The sequence below is a fragment of the Balaenoptera ricei genome, chromosome 1 (assembly GCF_028023285.1).
Source record: "Balaenoptera ricei isolate mBalRic1 chromosome 1, mBalRic1.hap2, whole genome shotgun sequence".
Lineage (NCBI taxonomy): Eukaryota > Metazoa > Chordata > Mammalia > Artiodactyla > Balaenopteridae > Balaenoptera > Balaenoptera ricei.
The window spans coordinates 89284520-89305303 of NC_082639.1; the positions used below are offsets into that span (position 1 = coordinate 89284520).

The 20784-nt window shown below is 36.3% G+C and overlaps 1 pseudogene; it reads right to left on the reverse strand.

The window, feature by feature from the left end:
• Positions 1-4396: 4396 nt before the first annotated feature.
• LOC132362104 (protein CDV3 homolog) lies at positions 4397-5779 on the reverse strand (annotated as a pseudogene).
• Positions 5780-20784: the final 15005 nt, after the last annotated feature.

Consider the following 20784-nt stretch of genomic DNA (forward strand, 5'->3'; position numbering starts at 1 on the left):
TGAGGTGATACCTCTTTGCAGTTTTGATTTGCATTTCTCTAATAGTTCATGATATTGAGCATCTTTTCATGTGCCTGTTGGCCACCTGTATGTCTTCTTTGGAGAAATGTCTATTCAGGTCTTCTGCCTATTTTTTGACTGGGTTGTCTTTTTTTTTTTTTTTTTAATTAAGCTTATGAGCTCTTTGTATATTTTGGAAATTAATCCCTTGTCAGTAGCATAGTTTACAAATATTTTCTCCCAGTCCATAGGTTGCCTTTTCACTTTGTTTATGGTTTCCTTTACTGGGCAAAAGCTTTCAAGTTTAATTAGGTCCCATTTATTTTTGTTAGTTAGTTAGTTTGTTTGTTTTTATTTCCATTACTCTAAGAGATGGATCCAAAAAAAAATGCTGTGATTTATGTCAAAGAGGGTTCTGCCTATATTTTCCTCTAGGAGGTTTATAGTAGCCTGTCTTACATTTAGGTTTTTAATCCATCTTGAGTTTATTTTTGTATGTGGTGTTAGAAAATGTTCTAATTTCATTCTTTTACACGTAGTTGTCCAATTTTCCTAGCACTGCTTATTGAAGAGACTGTTTTTTCTCCATTTTATCTTCTTGCCTTCTTTGTTATAGATTAATTGACCATAGGTGTGTGGGTTTATTTCTGGGCTTTCTACCCTGTTCCACTGATCTATATGTCTGTTTTTGTACCAGTACCATACTGTTTTGATTACTGTAGCTTTGTAGTATAGTTTGAAGTCAGGGAGTGTGATTCGTCCAGGTCTGTTCTTCTTTCTCAAGATTGTTTTGGCTATTTGGGGTTCTCTTGTGTTTTTGTACAAATTAAAATTTTTTTTGTTCCAATTCTGTGAAAAATGCCATTGGAAATTTGATAGGGATTGCATTGAATCTGTAAATTGCCTTGGGTAGTATGGTAAAGTGTCTCTTCTAATTACACCTTTGTGTTTCTCCTACATTTTCATTGAGTCTGATGTCTACTTTCTTTGTATATTTACCTTACTTGGATACAGGCAGGATGTTCCCCTTTATTTATTTTTAAAAAAAAATTTATTTTGGGCTGCATTGGGTCTTCATTGCTGTGTGCAGGCTTTCTCTAGTTGCAACAAGCAGGGGCTACTCTTTGTTGCGATGTGCAGGTTTCTTATTGCAGGGCTTCTCTTGTTGTGGAGCATGGGATCTAGGCACACGGGCTTCAGTAGTTGCAGCACACGGGCTCAGTAATGTTGGCTCGTGGGCTCTAGAGTGCAGGCTCAGTAATTGTGGCACATGGGCTTAGTTGCTCTGCGGCATGTAGGATCTTCCTGGACAAGGGATCGAACCCCTGTCCCGTGCATTGGCAGGCGGATTCTTAACCACTGCACCATGAGGGAAGTCCCCAGATGTCCCTTTTTTTTTCAGTTAGATGTTAAATAAACTTACCATATGTTCATTTTCAGCCTCATGTTTTAAAAAGATTTTTATTACACAAAGAAGTCATCCACATGACATTAGGGACCCAAAGTTAATGGGAAACAATAGTAAAAATGTAACCCTCCTAAAGTATTAGTGATCATCATCTTCCTATTTTTGTTTTCCTAGGTACACCCTAAGGGTGGTTATTGTGATGAAGCTGTGATATACACACTGAAAGAATGTGATGCTCATCATATTGGTATGGCCAAAACACATGGGTATGAATGTCTCTTGGGAGAAGCCATCCAGGACAGTGCCATGAAACATGAGAATCTCTGGATCATCACAAAATTTTAGCTCAGTAACTGTGGCTTTGAAAACACTGTACAGTCCTGTCTGAAATCCTGTGGCTTGGAGTACGTAGGTGTGCACTGTAGACATCATTGGTCATTATCATCTTCTTAGAGATTCAACCATTCTTTTATGTATTTTTAGGGGATTAAATAATTTTGGATGTAGTGTGACTCTGAGCATGGCAGATGTCAGAATAAATATTGTGATGTGTTTTTAAAGAAATAAATTTTATTGTGCTTTGAAATCCCTTTTGATGTTTTCTTATACAGCTCCCAGTAATTTAGTTACAAAGTCAACTGTCTCAGATGTGATGTCTTAACCCTTGCTCAGCTTTTTATGAATTCTTTTGCTATTTTATAATCTTTTGATTCACGTCTGTCCTTAAGTAATCTTTTGTCTTTTTTTTCCATATATTTACTTTTTATTGAATTTGTTAATGTTACAGAGTTTTTGCACTGCCAAACCATGCCTGAGAATTCAAAAAGAGAAATGCTACAGTGGACAGCCTCATCCACCCATCATACAGCATATTAAAACTTGATTCATGTGCATTTTGATAATTCCACAATCTTTTAAAAAGTTATATCAAGGGTTGGAATTTTTAAATCTCCTGCAGGTCTTCAGATTTCTGTGCCATTAAGTAACATTTCCACATATTCATCTCAGTTCATTCCTTAATAACGTAACCCCCAACAAAATTTTGCTGGAAAAAAATGCATACTTTTCAGGGGAAATATGTGGCTCAAGGTCCAAGAGATTATTTGTTAAAAGATTTTTGGCTCCCAAATGAAGTCTTCAGATTAACCAAGAATCCTTTGTTTCTCAATCATCCAACCTTTCCTTGGCTGACCCAGCAACTACCCAAGTACATGAGAACATAGGTGTCCTGCCTGCCACTTCAAATAATGCCAACGTTATTGCCCAGATATGGTTCGCAGGTCCTGTCAGATGACTCTGTAACCCTTCTAGGAGTGCGATTCCTGCATCGACACTTTTATCAAGACTGAACTCCTAGAGGAAAATGCTCCTGTATCAGGATAGTTTTACTCACCCATTTGCTTCACTCTTGCCAGTAGCAAGTCTGCAACTCCTACATTTGGCAAAGGGATTTTATAATAGAGAAACCCAGACTCTGCATCAAGTGGTCACATGCCACTTTGAAATATTTCTATTAAACCGAAGATACAAAACTAGGAAATTACCAGACTATCGCATTAGATGGAAAGACTTTTCAGTAATCCTGGGTAGCGTCCTGATGTCCTTTTTCAGGACTAAAAATTACTGGATAGTTTAAGTTGTAATTATTAAAAACAGAAGTGCTACATCACCTGTCTTTTGCCCCGACTCTCCAAATGAACAACGTAAAAAGACACACCAGAAGGTTGATGACAGAGCTAGGCTGGGACAATCACTGCATCTACAGAATGTCTAATACCTTAAACGTTTGGGCACAAGTGCATCTGGAATTCTTGTCAGAGATCATGCAAGATCCATGAAACTTCAGTGGGTTTTAGGTTGAGGTTCTGCTCTCACTGCTTTGAATTTATAAGGACATGTCTGTGACTCCCTTGGCCTGAGCAGAAACCATACTCTTCCCACCACAGTTTACTATACAACTTAGACCTGATTAGAGGAGACTTTAGCATCACCTGAAGTACAGCCCCCTGCATCTACTGCCCTTTACATCAAAGGCCATTTGGTTCTAACCTAGGGATTGGCGTATTCATGAGACATTTCACAATTCCAATGCATATTTCAGGTTACTTAGTCAAGCAATATGCTCTGTCAAAGAACTATTCCAAGTCAAAGCAAAAGAAACAAAAAAACCCCCCCAAAAAGCCTTAATATGGAACACAGAAAGAGCACTACCCGAATAAAAAATTACTAAAAGAAATAAGATTATTTCCCCCCCACCCCGTTTCCCACTTGGTGACCGAGTTTGGTTGAATTTAATTTGTGTTTACCTCAGAATACAGCTCAAAGTTTAAATTATAAATCACAGCCCTACACAGATTATCTGAACACATCAATTCTTTCGAGAGCAGCATGTTCCAGGAAGTCTAACATAGCCACAGCCCACTACAGAGTGTTCCTTATGGATGGGGCACAGGACAGGTTAATTAAGGTCACTTAAATCTTCATCTTTTACAGCAGATCAGAACCCAGATGGCTGACTTTCTGCAGGATTTCTGATAGGAATCCAGTAGAGATGGTTTCAAGTTTCTCATCAGCACTTAAAAGCTGTAACCTTCTTATCCAGACGTTGTGATCCACATGAAGTCCACAATGAGTGCAGCAAATCTGAGGTAGTCAATCCTGACGAAGGCTCAGTATCTGAACATAAAAAGATTTTGAAATGACCACTGGCTGCAGTTTTTGGTTTTTTTGTAATTGCAGAATAATTATGAAAGAACACTGCTGAATCTAGTTCACACATCTATATAACAATGAAAATCCCCCTAAATCCAATACACATAAAGAGCAGTTGTGAGACTTTAAACTTCCATAGTGCAATAGGGCTGATTGCATATACCGAGCGGTCTGCATCAGTTGTAGATCCAGCAGAGATCAGATAGACGATGGATGGCTGTCCGTGGTGGTTAGCTGTGGTCTAGTTACCTTGGAAGGGCTAGCAAACACCATTCCTTAACTGTACTGTGTGTGGCTGCTTTTCTGATTCTCAAGCACAGCATGCTGGTTGTCTAGCTGAAGTTTAAGGGTCTGGTTTATTGAACCCTCATCCTTACCTCTAGTTTTGTGTCTTACTACTTCAAAGCTCTTTTCCATTTCTTTATCCCTAAGGGAAAAGAAATGTGATCAGTAAGTATTTCTTCTTCACTAGGTTGTTTTGAAAATATCCTTCCTTGAATTAAAAAAAAAAAAAGCTACCCCTTAGAAAAATCTTGAGGAAGTGACAGGAGGGGGAAACTGGTTTATAAATCCTTATCAAAACCATTTTTAAGGCTTCAGTTGAACAGAAAATATAGAATACTGTACTGAAGCTCTACAGTCCTATTTTCTGTGGTAGCAAATCTACTGAATACTATTAACTGAAAACCTATTTTGGGACCGACTTCAAGACAACTGGAAAGTTAAAAAGCTGTATAATGACATGGTGGTTCCTTCTAAGATTCACTTTTACTCTTAGCAAATAATAGACAATATATATCTCTTTCTCTATGCATAAAGTAAGGACAACAATTTCCTCATTCAAGTAAAGTTCCACTCATTATTCAAAGACCTCCCCACACTTCTACTTTATGGGAGTGGATCAGATAAAGATGAGTGTGGTGAATCACTGTAGGACAGAGCAGAGGAACAAGTCAAAGTGGAGGTTGAAATTCAAGCCAGCTGTGCTCTCAAAGAGGCAAAAAGGCTGGGATTTAATTTAAAAGCCACGCTCAAAAATTTCCATCTGAGGTCATTTACATTTCTTCCCATTTTATTTACTTGGTAAAAACATCATGTCCCTAAATAAGATGTGGATGTGCCATATGTGGTCATTTGACTCCAGGTAGCATTCATTTGAAGTACCTGCTCTGGCTTTTTCTACATGCTTGGCAGTGGGCTGCAGGGGTGGGAACTGTGCATCACTGTAGATTTCTAGTGGCCCTTGTGGTGCTTTCCTTGCTGTGGTCAACCTGACCCCCAGAGGCCTATACACGCCTCTAGTCATTGTCGGTTCTGGGGTTTCTGTAACAACTACTGGAGCAGGAGATGCTTGTATGGGAGCTGTTTTATTTCAGGTACCTGAAGATTTTTCTACATCACCACCACTACCTCTACCTTCTTCCCATTATCACCTGGATCTTCTCTTTTTTCATTTTCATCTTCTTTCTTTCCACTTATTTGCATTGCTTGAACTCTTAGGCTGCTGTAATCAACCTCTTTTTGCTCAAATTCTTTCCACTCATCTGCATCCTTTGTCACAACCTTGGTGGCGGCCCCGGGGCCCATGGCCTCCCTGCCTGCGGTCCTGCTGTAGCCCAGCCGGGTCCCTGCACCCCATCCTTTTGTCTTTATGTCCATTTGTCTTTATGTCACTTTTTCATATTCCCACCTCAATTAAGAGAAACTCTCATTCATGGAGCAATGGCTGAATCTCCACCTCTTTGCTACTCCTAGTCATAGAACTGTCCAAGTATCATATGACCTGCACCTTGGAGAGGTAACCTACCATGAGCTGCAGTCCAGTCCTAAGTTGTTCAGGTTAAGAAACTCAGTTGACTCACTAACTAAGTCTTGCTTATTAACTGAGGTGCTATGGTTTATGCATTATAATAATGTGAATTTATCCTGTTATTATTTTGAATCAATAGTATGGCATCATATCAAAGAGACTTTAGTATACTAACATACCAAATATAGTGTATAGAGTTATAGCAGAGATTTCTAAGACCCCAATGAGTGTAGTATATAGAAAGTACAGTGGATTAGAAATAAGGAGGCCTAACATTCTTATCTGAGTTCTGCTGATATTATCTATGTGTATTTGAGGCTAATTGTTTAAATTCTCTGGGCCTTGGCAAGAAAGGGAAAAGAACTAGAAGGCACACCCATTCCTTTTTAGAGTATGCTCCAGAATTTGCATGTATCACTTCTGCTCCTATACCTTTGGCCAGAGCTTAGTCAGTTGGTCACATGTAGCTGGAAAGGAGAGTGGAGCATATAGTCTGTAGCTAAAACTTGTATTATTTTATGACTAAAGGAATTGGACTTTTGAAGGACAACTAACAGTCTTAGTCATTTTCCCCTTTTATCAGGAAAGTAAACGCTCTCTCAGCACCTTCCTTCCTCCCTCACCCCCAGCAGATTTCTGCTTAGGCTGTAATTGGCTCATATGGTCACCTCTAGATGCAAGGAAGCTGAGGAAACAGGAAACAGGATTTACATGATTGGCTTTCACCAAGGGTTTCCAAACTTTCATGGTTCACAGCTCCCTTGGGATCTCAGTAAATATTTTCATGGTGCCAAAAGAAATACGTAAAAGTTCTATTTACAACTTAGTAGCTGTTTGAATAAATTATGCACATAAATTGAAAGAAAAGTAATACCTTTTTCATTCTGAAAGAACCCTGTGTTGTTAATGGGTATCACCTGTGGGGTATTCCGTAACTTCTCAAACATTGGCATCAGATTGGATAGTGCCATTTCTCGTTCTACATGCTTTTCGTGCCATACTTTCTTTGTTTTTTAGTCACAGCAACCACTGAAAATCCAGTCTGGCAATGATAGGGCACAGTCTAAAGGTATGTAGTGATCGCATATGAAAACTGTACCCTAAGCTAGTGGTACGTGCTGTCCAATAGATGTTGAGTCCCACTGCGTTTCCCTTGAAAATTAAAATATGCTATTCCCCCGCACCCAGTGAGCTTACTCTGGCACCCTTGGAGACTGGGCACACGGTTTGGGAATCATGGGTTTAAACTAATCATGATCCATTATGTGGGGCTGGACGTATGGCTCCCCGTACAAGAATCAGGTTTCTTTTAGAGAAGAAGAGAGAATGGAAATTGTTTAGGAAACTAACAATTTCTGCCTCAGTCTGCCCCAGCCAGGCTATATGTTCTTTTAGAACAGAAGGCATGGCAGTTTTTTCATACTGTTTTGTGTGTAGCACAATTCTAGGTACTTAGAAGGAGCTCAGTACATATTTATTAAATGAATGGAGAAATGAAGACTATGTGGTTAACAGTATGGTTGATTCTATCAACCATAGAATGTCAGGTTATAGGAAATTTGTTGTCTGTATGGTAAGCCTCTATGTAAATTCAAGGGCCTGGACTATGGCTTCCTCATTTATTAAGCTCAGAGCCCAGCGATATTGTAGGTGATAGAAGGTGTTGGTTGGATGAATGAGTGAAAGTCTCAGTGAGAGCTAGTTCTGTCTCCAAACCCATTACAAAGGAGTTTCATTACACTGATAATGAAAAGTGCTTATTAGTGAGCTCTCAATATAAATGACCATGCTGGCTGCCAAGAAAGAAAAATAACCACTCCATCTTATCACTAGAATCTAAGGCTTTCTTTTGTTACCGCAGTCACCACTAGAAAAACTGACAAAAAGAGAAAAGCAGAACTTTTTTGAGATGTGAGAAGGACTTTTTCTGCAATGGTTTACATTGTCAGCAGCTAAACTGTTTCACAATTCAAGATCATAAAGACTGGAAAGTGACTTTTTAAACAAAAGCCATGAAACTTTATAAGTATGATAGCTATTTGAGCAAAATTTGTCTTTCTCCTCTTTCTTGTCTCCTCAACTCAAATTTATTTTTCTGTGTTTTCATTGTTTTTGCAACAGAGGAAGTCACTGAAGCTCTTTGCCCTTGGCTTCCCTCATAGTAAAGTGTATAACTCTGTGACACTCTATAGACAAATGTGCATGTGCTAGCATGTTAGTTACGTCTACATCTAAAAATTGCCTATGATTACTTGATTTTTCTAGTCATATATTTAGAAAGTTATTTATGTATCTGTCTCTATCACTAAATCAAAAGTATTTTGAAGGCAGGTTCTACGTCCTTTTTCATTTTGGATCTGGTACAGAGTAGGTACCCAGTATATATTTGCTGAATTAGTAAACTATTTCTTATGGAGATTTTCCCAAAAGCATTAAGCAGTGTTTTGTTAAATACTCAGTGTGTGTATGTTTATTTTGTGAGAGCCAAAACCGTCTCCACTTTAACTCCTTCAGTATTCCTATAAACTAAGGAAAATCAGAATTTATTTTCATTGTTTTGTAAATGGAAAAATATAATTATCTTTAATGTTGGATACCAAATTGAATTTGTACTATTAAAGAAATAAACTAGTTAATATATTTTAAAACCCCTTTTTCTAATATACATATAAATTTATTTATTTATTTATTTTTGGCTGTGTTGGGTCTTTGTTGCTGCACGCGGGCTTTCTCTAGCTGCGGTGAGCAAGGGCTACTCTTCGTTGCGGTGCGTGGACTTCTCACTGCAGTGGCTTCTCTTGTTGTAGAGCACAGGCTCTAGGCGCGCGGGCTTCAGGAGTTGTGGCTCGCCGGCTCTAGAGCGCAGACTCAGTAGTTGTGGCGCACGGGCTTCGCTGCTCCGCGGCATGTGGGATTTTCCTGGACCAGGGCTCGAACCCGTGTCCCCTGCATTGGCAGGCGGATTCTTAACCACTGCGCCACCAGGGAAGTCCCTGAAAATCCTATTTATTTATGTATTTATTTATTTATTTATTTATTTATTTTCTCTCAACATCTTCATTGAAGTACAATTGCCCCACAATGGTGTGTTAGTTTCTGCTTTATAACAAAGTGAATCAGCTGTACATATACATATATCCCCATATCCCCTCCCTCTTGCGTCTCCTTCCCACCCTCCCTATCCCACCCCTCTAGTGGTCACAAAGCACCGAGCTGATCTCTCTGTGCTATGCAGCTGATTCCCACTAGCTATCTATTTTACATTTGGTAGTGTATATATGTCCATGCCACTCTCTCACTTCGTCCCAGCTTACCCTTCCCCCTCCCTGTGTCCTCAAGTCCATTCTCTACGTCTGTGTCTTTATTCTTGTCCTGCCTCTAGGTTCTTCAGAACCTTTTCTTTTTTTTTTTAGATTCTATATATATGTGTTAGCATACAGTATTTATTTGTCTCTTTCTGACTTACTTCACTCTGTATGACAGACTCTAGGTCCATCCACCTCACTACAAATAACTATTTCGTTTCTTTTTATGGCTGAGTAATATTATATGTGCCACATCTTCTTTATCCATTCATCTGTCGATGGACACTTAGGTTGCTTCTGTGTCCTGGCTATTGTAAATAGAGCTGCAATGAACATTGTGGTACATGACTCTTTTTGAATTATGGTAAAAACCCTTTATAAATAGAAGAATATTTATTCTTTTGTTTGTAAATGTTTTTCTACCAATGTAATAAAAGCTTTCACTGAGTATTTACTAGATGCAGGTCAATGTCCAGGTGTCAGATTCATGCTGCAGTCAGTTTTACAACCTTAAATTTTATTTTATTTAATTTTTATTTTTAATGAGAACTTTTGCAGTTTACTCTCTTAGCAACTTTCAAATGTGCAGTGCAGTATTATTATTTAAATTGGAGTAAATTTTATTTTTTTAATACAGTTTTATTTGTTATTTTTTCTGAGCACAAAAGAAATACGTATGCTCATTGCAAACAATTTAATCATTATAAAAATATTTAACAAAAATACCAGAGATAACTTCTGTTGAGAGTTCAGAGTATAGTCCTACAATATTTTTCTGTGGATTTATATACGCATAATAATATTGTTACAACTTTGAGGTGCAACCTCATATCCAATCTGATGCCAATGTTTTAAATGAAACTGAATCATAATGCGCACTCTAGTTTGCAATTTTTTTTTCACATAATGTATCTAAACTTTTAAGTGTAAAAGATCTTTCAACTAGTAAATATAAAATTTCCTTAGTCTGTTTAATGGCTAGATCTTGCTTTTAGATGTTGACAGTACCCTATACTCTCACTTTGAATTACTTGTCACAATTGTAATTTGAATTATTACTTATAAAATTGTAGGTTTTATACCTGTCTTCCTAAGTAAATTGTACATTCCATGCCTAACGCACACTACTTGAAACATACACACATAACAGCAATAGATGCTATGAATGAATGAATGAATGAGTGAATGATGGGCTTCTATCTCAAGACTTTCTTTACAAGGCTTGTGTTCTTACCACATTTCATACTGCCTCCCCTTAGTGGTTTTTTTAATATGTTTTGTGAATTTTCATATTCTTGTTATTTATGTTTACATTATTTTTAGTTTTGTTTAGTATGTTTTAGGTCAATGTGAAGACAGAGAAATAAGCATTTTAGATATTCAGAAGTATAGGAATAATAATTACATAATGATAAAAATAATCAGCATTTTAAACCTGTAAACTTATTGGAGCTTACTACTTTTCAAAATTAAAAAGACAATAATAAACATTCACAGAGCAGCTTTATTTCAATTTTCTGACATATTTCTTAGCCCATTCTCTTTCTACTCATTCAAGAAGAAAAAGTTTCTAAACTAAAATAATTATATAAATTAAATGATAAATGGCAGAGACTGGTAGTTATCCCCTAGTAGTTTTTCCCAGGTTCTAGAAGCTCAGATTTGTGACCATCTGCAGTGGACATTCCATTTCCAGCTTGCAACCAGGCATGGCCAGTAGCATGCAAAAGGAAGTGTCTTGTGGCAGTTTTCATGAACATTCTTCAGGAGAGAGTGAGGTGTAGGTCCCTTTACTCTTGTCCTCTGACTCTTTTCCTGTTTGCTCCTCTGGAATGTGATGCTATCATCTTGGACTATGAGGTTGAAGCCTTGCAGTTCAGAACATCAAGATGCATGCATCCTGGGTTCCTGGCGGCATGGGTCACCATGCCAGTCACGAACCACTTCCTGGACATTTCTATGAGACAAAAATAAATTTCCATCTTTATTAAGCTATTGTTTCTGTCATTTTCTCCCAAACTTAATCTTAGCTAATACAGCTATTGAATCTGGAATTTCTAAGATGGTCCCTATAAGCTTGTTATTTGCCACGCATAACCAGCCCCTACCAATAGCATTTCATCAAAGAAACCATATGCAGCATTACTCCCTATTTATAGATTTAAAAAATAAGGACCAGAGACGTTTCAATTCAGATTCTAGGTCCAATGTGCTTCGTAAGAGACTGCATTTACATACTAATTGACAAGTAATAAGATAGAATACAAGTCAATAATAGCCTGTTTTTGTATACAGTTCTGTTATTTGTTTCAAGATATTAATCTCATCTAGTTCCTCAAAACCACTCTTAAAGTAGGTACATAAATGACAAAACTGAACCCCAGAAAGTGTCATCTGCACAAGGTAACAAAACTAGACAGTGGACTAATTTCCTGGGTTCTAGTTCTTTATGCTTTTTATCATATTGTTCATCAATCTTTTAAAGCCTCATCATAAAGTATATTATTTTGCATTTTATTAACCAAGTTTGAGAAACAATTTTTTTCGTCTTCATTGTAGACGACAGGACGTCCTTTTCACATCCACATGTGCACAACTGAGAGAAGAGCCTGAGCATCAGAGAAGATTTTATTGTGTGTTAAATAAAGGTACCGTTTCTCTCTCCCTCTGAGAAGGAGGAGATATTGGAAGAAAGAGTAGAAAAAATATACCTGACTTAAAACACTCTCTTGTTTCAAGAAAACAGTAGTATTAATTGCTACTTATACTGTTGACCTAGCTAATGGGTAATGATGTATCATTTCCAGTCCCAAATGTAAAATAGATAGCCAGTGGGAAGCAGCCACATAGCTCAGGGAGATCAGCTCAGTGCTTTGTGACCACCTAGAGGGGTGGGATAGGGAGGGTGGGAGGGAGATGCAAGAGGGAGGAGATATGGGCATATATGTATGTGTATAGCTGATTCACTTTGTTATAAAGCAGAAACTAACACACCATTGTAAAGCAATTATACTCCAATGAAGATGTTAAAAAAAAAAAAAGTCGAGCAGTCCTTTCACTGACAGAAACAATATAATCCTAATTGAAAAATCCACATGCATAAAAAACCCAATTGCTGATCTGAGCATCCTAGCTAGTTCAAGCTGAATTTTTTTAGTGTGCAATTTGCATTTGGGTTCATGCCCTAGTGCACCCAAATTTCAGTATTATTCAGTTTCCTGAGGACAACCTTAGTGAACAATATTTCCTCCACTTCCTATATAATTGTTTAGGTAACTGCTCCATATTGCTATTGGTGCAGCCTTAGATCATCAGAAGGGTAATCCATATTTTAAAATAATCTGACCTTGACCTCTTCTCCAATGCACTTTAAAAATAAACCATTTTGGGGGGTCTCTAATAGTTCTCTTTTACTTTGTCTGCTGTTCTTATTGTTTAGTTTACTCCTTTTTGCTTGTGTGGGATAGGGACTGAATGTTGATTACTGAAAGTTTGGATTCCTTCCAGGCATTTATTCTGGGACAGTTCTCAGTCTGTTAGCACTAAAACCTAACTATTGCCCTGTCCTACCCTTTCCTACCCATAATATGACATACACCCACTCTTTTCCCACCATGTAGTGGGAAGGATGGGAGTTCTTTTAAGAATCTCTGTAAATTTAAGTATATCTAGAATATTTCTGGGTAAACATAAATAAGGCCCAGGAAACTTATTAAGGATAATAAAATTAGTTACTGTACTAATTTTTTTAAAGGAAATATTTTTAAACCACTTCCTTGCAGTTCCATCATTAGAGTTGCTGCTAACTAAACTTTCCTTAATAGTCAATTCTTTTTTTAAAAAATTAATTAATTTATTTATTTTTGGCTGCATTGGGTCTTCGTTGCTGCACGGGGGCTTTTCTTTGGTTGCGGTGAGTGGGGGCTACTCTTCTTCAGCGTGCGCAGGCTTCTCATTGCGGTGGCTTCTCTTGTTGCGGAGCACAGGCCCTAGGTGCTTAGGCTTCAGTAGTTGCAGCACTCGGGCTCAGTAGTTGTGGCTCCTGGGCTCTAGAGCGCAGGCTCAGTAGTTGTGGCGCACGGGCTTAGTTGCTCCCCAGCATGTGGGATCTTCCCGGACCAGGGCTCGAGCCCGTGGCCCCTGCATTGGCAGGCAGATTCGTAAACCACTGCACCACCAGGGAAGTCCCAATAGTCAATTCTTATACAACTTCCTTTTCCCCTTCTACCGTATGTAGTATTTTACTTAAATGACTTTTCCTGGTATAAATTACATTTGCTTTTTAGGGAATTGGGAGATGTAACTCATTGTAGTCCCCTGCTCTTTTTCTACATCCCACTATTCGTTTGAGGGTCCAGATTCCTAGTGTTTTCACTTTCATATTTCCATGCTATGATAACCTGAGTGTAGTAAAGTTTTGAAATGTAAGTTAGAAGTCCTGAATGTTACCAGATAACCTTTGACCAATCAATGACCTCTACATTTCTTACTAGTAAAATGTATGTATAATAACTAGTAATCAAATGATCTATATGCTTGGTTGGGCTTGTCTAAAGTCAGAGAAACAGTAATTAAGTACTAGAAATTAATGCTAAAAGAATTACAAAGCAAGGGATTCTCATCATTTAATTGGCTTGGATTGAAGAAAAGGGAGAACAGTTTTTTCAAATATTATCACATGAATAGTTTTAAAAAGCTAGCAACCTTTTTACTGAATATTATAAGATATTTTTTCAAAATGTACCTCCATAATTATAGTGATTTTTCAACAGTTCTAACAAAGTAGGTAAAATAAAACCATAATTATATTTAATTTATTAAAAACAGAAAGTAAAGTATCCTCTTTTATGAACCCTTGATTCTTTTCCTTCCTTGCAGACCCAGCTTCATTAAGCATAAAAACTCCTGCAATTATTTCATATCCCCAAAGTTTCTACCCTCTCTGAATTGTTGTATATCTCATGTATCTTATGACACTCATTCTAATCCTTCTTATGTACAATGTTGTAATTGTTCTCTAGAATTTTTTTTAAATGCCTTTCGTCTTCTAAAGTTAATTTTAATTTGATGGAAAAAAAAGGACTGTACACTCTCATTTACTCTCAAAATTTTATCTATTAACACAGAATAAATCTTAATAGATAAACTCTGACTTAACTAGCTCTATAGTTCCTTCGCACTAGAATGTATAAACACAACTGATGGGGCAATTCATATTCGTCTATGAAGTAAATAAGAAAGTTAGTTCTGATCAGTTTCTCAAAATTATATATTATTTCCTTCAAAAATAAACTTTTTCTTGACAAGTGTAACATTTCATGTAATCTACTGTAGGTTCAAAGCGTAAGAATCTTTGACTTATGGAGAGGGAGGTAATAACTAAAGCTTTACAATCATAATATTTTACATTTTATAATGTTATATATATTTCAAAATGTTTTCCCGTATCTTGCGGGAGGTAGGCACAAAATACACTTTAATGTTACAGTACATCATTTAATAATGAATATTAGGTTTTAGCTGAAATTCCTTGAGATCCAGTATAGAACGGTGGAAAACTAGAATCAAAATACCTGGGTTTGAATCCTGTTCCCACTTACAAGCTGTGTGACCTCTGTCAAGTTACTTAACCTCTCTGTATCTCATCTATAAAATATACATAATTATAATAATTGGTTGTAATAATTGAATGAATTAATACATATAAAACACTTAGAATCATGCCTAGAACTTAATTAGAATTAAATAAGTATCTTCTTTTATTACTATTTGGGGAAAATTTTAATGTATTATTTCTAAAATATTAGTTGAATTTAGATTTATTACAAGTTTTATATAAAAATGGATCAGCTGTAGTTGATACAATAATTTCATTTCTCTAACTACAATGTGAGAAGCATAAGTTTAATCATAGTGTCTTAAACTTTTCTATAAACTATCCCTCACCAAGCATATGGGACAATTTTTTTATTATTTGCTCATAAAACACTTGATTTACTATATAATTCACTTTCTATTGCTGGATAAATATTTATTGGAACATATTCAAATTTGGTCTCTTTTAATTTGCTTTTCTTGCTAAACTGTCTTGGACAAGTTTTTTTTTGTCAATTAAAACACATAAAAGTAAATATATGTGTTACATATATATACGTATATACCACCAAAAATATATTTTAGGAAAGGTATGAAATCTCTCCAATGTCACTCTATTTCTCCCAAAAGCATCCTTAAATCCCATTCTCCAGAGATTTGCTACATATTCTCCATGGTTTTTTATTTACTATATAAGCATGGTGACATGTCCATATGCATGCATACATGGTACATTTTTTCTCATAAAATAAGGATTATACCATGTCTAATGGTCTTTATGGTCTCATGTTTTTTTCTTAATATATCCCATACATCTTACTATATTAATACATATAGATTTATCCTCATTCTTTCCTTTTCATTTTTTGGTGAAAATTCAGAAGCATGTAGAAATATGTACAATTACATATGCAAATAAATATATGCATAGTGAGCATCCAGACGTCCATTACTCAGGTTGAGAAAAAGAACATTGCCAGGACGTTGGAAATCCTATCAGTGCCCTTTGAAATGGCTGCAATTTTTATGTCTACCCCTTCATTCATTGAACCATTCACTTATCAATAGATACATAAGCTGTTCCTAAATTTTTGCTACTACTAACAATGTTGTAATGACCATGTTCTATTTTATTTTTACATTCTCATGAAACCATATCTATAGGATGGATTCCTAGAAGTGGGATCATTAGGTAACAGGGTATGGGTATGTTACTTTTCAGATTTTAATAAGGAAAATTCCATTATCCTCCAAAAGTTTGTACAAATTATATTTCCATCAAAAATGTAAAGCTCATTTTGATACAAATTATCAACTCAAATTAAAAAAAAACATGTAAAGCTCATTTCCCCACACTTCACACTATCCAAAAGTTATTGATATCAATCTTTTAAATTTTTCTAATCTGATTAGAAAAAATATCATATTTATTTTAATTTATATGTTTTAACTGGTGAAGTTCAGCATTGTTTCATATGTTTATTATGTATTTGTACTTCGTTGGTGAATTGACTGTTTATACCCCAAACCCATTATTCTATTGATTTGTATATGTTTCCTTACTAATTTGTAGGAATTTTTAATAAAACAGATATATAAATCACCTGTCAGTTATGAGGCAGAAGGATTTTCTTTTGGGTGTAATTTTAAAGTTTTTTTAATGCATCATTGAATGCATGAAAGCAGGTGCCTTGAGGTTCAAGAATGAATATTTAATAAACCATTTTTTCACACTTCCATTTTCTCACAGTATCTTAACTTCTCACAGCAAAGGTTATTTAAAGAACATGGAATTTTTTTTTAACATCTTTATTGGAGTATAATTGCTTTACAATGGTGTGTTAGTTTCTGCTTTATAACAAAGTGAATCAGCTATACATATACATATAACCCCATATCTCCTCCGTCTTGCATCAAGAACATGGATTGTTGAATCTAAAATTGTATTTATCATTTTGGGTTTCCATTCCTCGACATGCACCTGCATTTTAAGTCATTTGCACTTAATTATTTTCATTTCTCATAGACAGAAGCTGTTAAATTGTTAATTGGTAAGAACATTATAGTCTGAACTACTATGTATAAAATAAAAAAGCTACAAGGATATATTATACAACATAGGGCATATAGCAAAATTTTATAATAACTATAAATGGAGTATGACCTTTAAAAATTGTGAATCACCATGTTGTACATGTGAAACTTATACTATACATAAACTGTACCTCAAAAAAAAAAAAAAAGAACCTTATAGTCCATGGAGACCATTTTAGAGTTGTGTATCTAGTTTTCCAAAGAGGCTATTTATTACTATACTAAATAAATCACTATATAGAAGCTGCATATTCCTCAGTAAAGGGGAAATTACATTAGTTTAGAGTTAAGAGTTAGGACTTCAAATCACCTTTCTTAAAGGTTTTTATATATACCACTAACCTTCTCTTGGTATTTTATGTTTCTTGAATCTTTTGTTAAGATTCAACTTTGGATGTGATGGAAAGGTGATAAATATCCTAGAAAAGCTGACAATATTTAAAAATTATTTGAACACTCTATTGTTAATATAAATGAATAATTGTTCCTGTTAGAGAGGAAACTATGCTTGACTTTACTCTTACAAAAAACCAGAAAAGGACACACACACACTTTTCCAAAAGGTATTAAATTAGAACCATAGATAATTTTTCCACTTTTCCTTTTTAAAGATGTTTTCTTTTATTTTTTAAATTGAAGTATAGTTGATATACAATGTTGTGTCAATCTCTGATGACATCTTTTCCTTTTAAATTTATGGATTATGTACCTTTGAGAAGCAAGGAATCTATCTTACTTGTAGCCTGCAGATAGGAAAGATACTCTGTCATTTGATAATTTTTAAAATTTAAAATTTCTAACTTGACTAAAATTTTATTTTGGCCTCTATCTATAGAAAAAAGGAAGAATAACATTTTGAGAAATAGGAAAATCTGATCTATAATTTCTTAAAATTATAATATGCTTGGGACTTCCCTGGTGGTGCAGTGGTTAAGAATCCACCTGCCAATGCAAGGGACACGGGTTCAAGCCCTGTTTGGGGAAGATCCCACATGCCACAGAGCCACTAAGCCTGTGTGCCACAACTACTGAGCCCGTGCTCTAGAGCCGGTGAGCTGCAACTACTGAGCCCACGTGCCACAGCTACTGAAGCCCATCACCTAGAGCCTGTTCTCAGCCACAAAGACAAGCCACCGCAATGAAAGGCCCGTGCACTGCAACAAAGAGTAGCCTCTGCTCTCCCCAACTAGAGAAAGCCCGTGCGCAGCAATGAAGACCCAATGCAGCCAAAAATAAATAATAAAATAAAATAAATTAATTAAAAAAAGAGTATAATATGCTTGAAGGTAATTTCTTTTTAAATGTTTTAATGTATTTAATGTTTTTAATATGTTTAATATGTTAGAAAAGAAGTGTATTCTCTATTTTTTTAATCCTCTGCTAATTGTATTCTGTTTGTTGTTTAGTTCATATGCATGAAATAACTAAACCTTGGCAAGAGTTTTTAGCTGGGCTCAGCTTTTTGTAAGCCAAATGATTTTGAAAGAAGATGGGCATTCTTTGGCTTCCAAAATGTTGACTCTGGATTCAGCAGCTACCAAGTAATAATAGACTACCCACTGACTTAAAGGTCAGAATCATAGAATGATTAGAACATCATGATTATGTGAAGAAAAAACATTGCATCAATTAGTGCCAAGTTTGAATTAGATTGTGCTCTGTGACCTACTTTCCTTAGATTCATTTGGTCTCTATGGATAGAACATGTACCAGTATCCTCTGGAAACTATTAGTTATTTAAAATTGGAAGGTTTTAAAGAAATCATATATTAATGAATCTTACCTTCCTGACAATACTAAAGGTGGTTAATTTGTCAACAGCTATGTGACATAAAGAACACTACAGTGTACAAAAACTAAGACAAGCAATATTACTGGAGCCTTGATGTAGGCAAGTATTATAAACTTCACTGATACTTATACAGGTTATACTGGTTGTGTTAGTTTGTATACATATATATAAAACAACAAATGTATATACATATATATAAAATAACAAATGTATTATATGTAATTCAAATGCATACAACTCATCCTTTTAACATGAACAATTCAGTGGTTTTTAGTATATTCACAATTGCACAACCATCACCAATATTTAATTTCAGAACATTCTCATTATCCCCAAAAGAAACCCTGTACCAATAACAGTCATGACCCGAAAGCTGGTTCTTTGAGATAAGCCTCTGACTAGGCTGACCACGAAAAAGAGAGAAGACACAAATGCAGATTTTAAAGGGATAATAAGAGAATATCATTATCATCGTCATCATTATTATTAACAACTTTGTCAATAAATCCAAAAATTTAGATGGAATGGACAGATTCCTAGGAAAATATAATTCACTAAAAGTAAAGAAAGAGAAAAAATAGGAAAATCTGAATAGTCTTATAACTATTATGGAAAATGGATTTCTGTCAGCGGCAACATCATTTACCTCTTAGCCAAGCCAGAATTAAAGGTGAGACTGCTTCCAGCTTATGTACTTCCTTTGTAGAAATCAGAAAAAGGCACTCCTTGCAAATGTATGTAGCTCCATGCCAGGGGACAGGACTTTGTGAACTAAGTGTGTGCTGGATGTCCGCTTCCATGTGCCTTTGTCAGCTAGGCACACTTAGTCAGTGAACATCCTATACAACTGTATGTGGCAGCACTGCCTTGATCTTCCCCCTTTTTTCTCTTTTCCCCCAATTCGATTAATTCACAAATACTGCCAAGTGTCTCCAAAGTATATCTTTTCCACTCTTTCCACCTTAGCTTAGCCACCATCATGTCCCACCCTGACTACTGTACAACACCCTCCTCTCTGGTCACTCTGTGTCTACACTTACCTCCTCCAATCTATTCTCCACACAGCAGGTGAAGTGATCATCTTAAAACATAAATCCTGGGACTTCCCCAGTGGCACAGTGGATAAGAATCTGCCTGCCAATGCAGGGGACATTGGTTCGATCCCTGGTCCAGGAAAATCCCACATGCCACGGAGCAGCGAAGCCCATGCACCACAATTACTGAGCCTGCGCTCTAGAGCCTGCGAGCCACAACTACTGAGCCCAAGTGCCGCAACTACTGAAGCCCGTGCGCCTAGAGCCCATGCTCCGCAACAAGAGAAGCCACAATGAGAAGCCCGTGCACCCAATGAAGTGTAGCCCCCACTCACTGCAACTAGAGAAAGCCTGCACTCATCAACAAAAACCCATCACAGACCAAAAATAAATTTTAAAAAAATTAAATCTTAAAGAAAACCCACATAAATCCAATAACATCAATCTCCTGCTTAAATTCTTCAGTGACTTCCCTTTTCACTAAGAAAAAAATCCAAACTCTTTACTATGAACCACAAGGCCCTGCGTGATCTGACCCTATGTTTCTAGCCTCATCTTGTGCTGCTCACCTCTTTGCCTACTCTGCTCTAGCCACACTAGTCTTATCTCAGTTTAATTAATCTGCCAAAAATCTTTCCTGCCTCAGGCTTTTGCACATGCCGGTCCTTCTTTTTGGAATAGTAAGAATAACTAGTATTTATTTTTCTCTTGCTACATGCTAGGCACTGTTCTAAGTACCCTCTGTATATGCACACATTTAATCCTCACAAAAGCAGTATGGAGTAGGTACTATTGTGATTCACATTTTACAGCTGAGGAAACAAAGACAGAGAGGTTAAATAAATTTCCCAAAGTCCCACAGTTTGTACTTGATGACACTAAGATGAATTTCTACACACTCTTTGTATAGCAGTCTCTTCTCAACCTCTAGGTTTCAGCATATCAATTCCATCCTTGGGGAAGACTTCTCTGGCCACTGTACCTAAGGTAGGTCTCATTGTTGGTCACCATCTCAGCTGCTAGTCTGTGTGCTT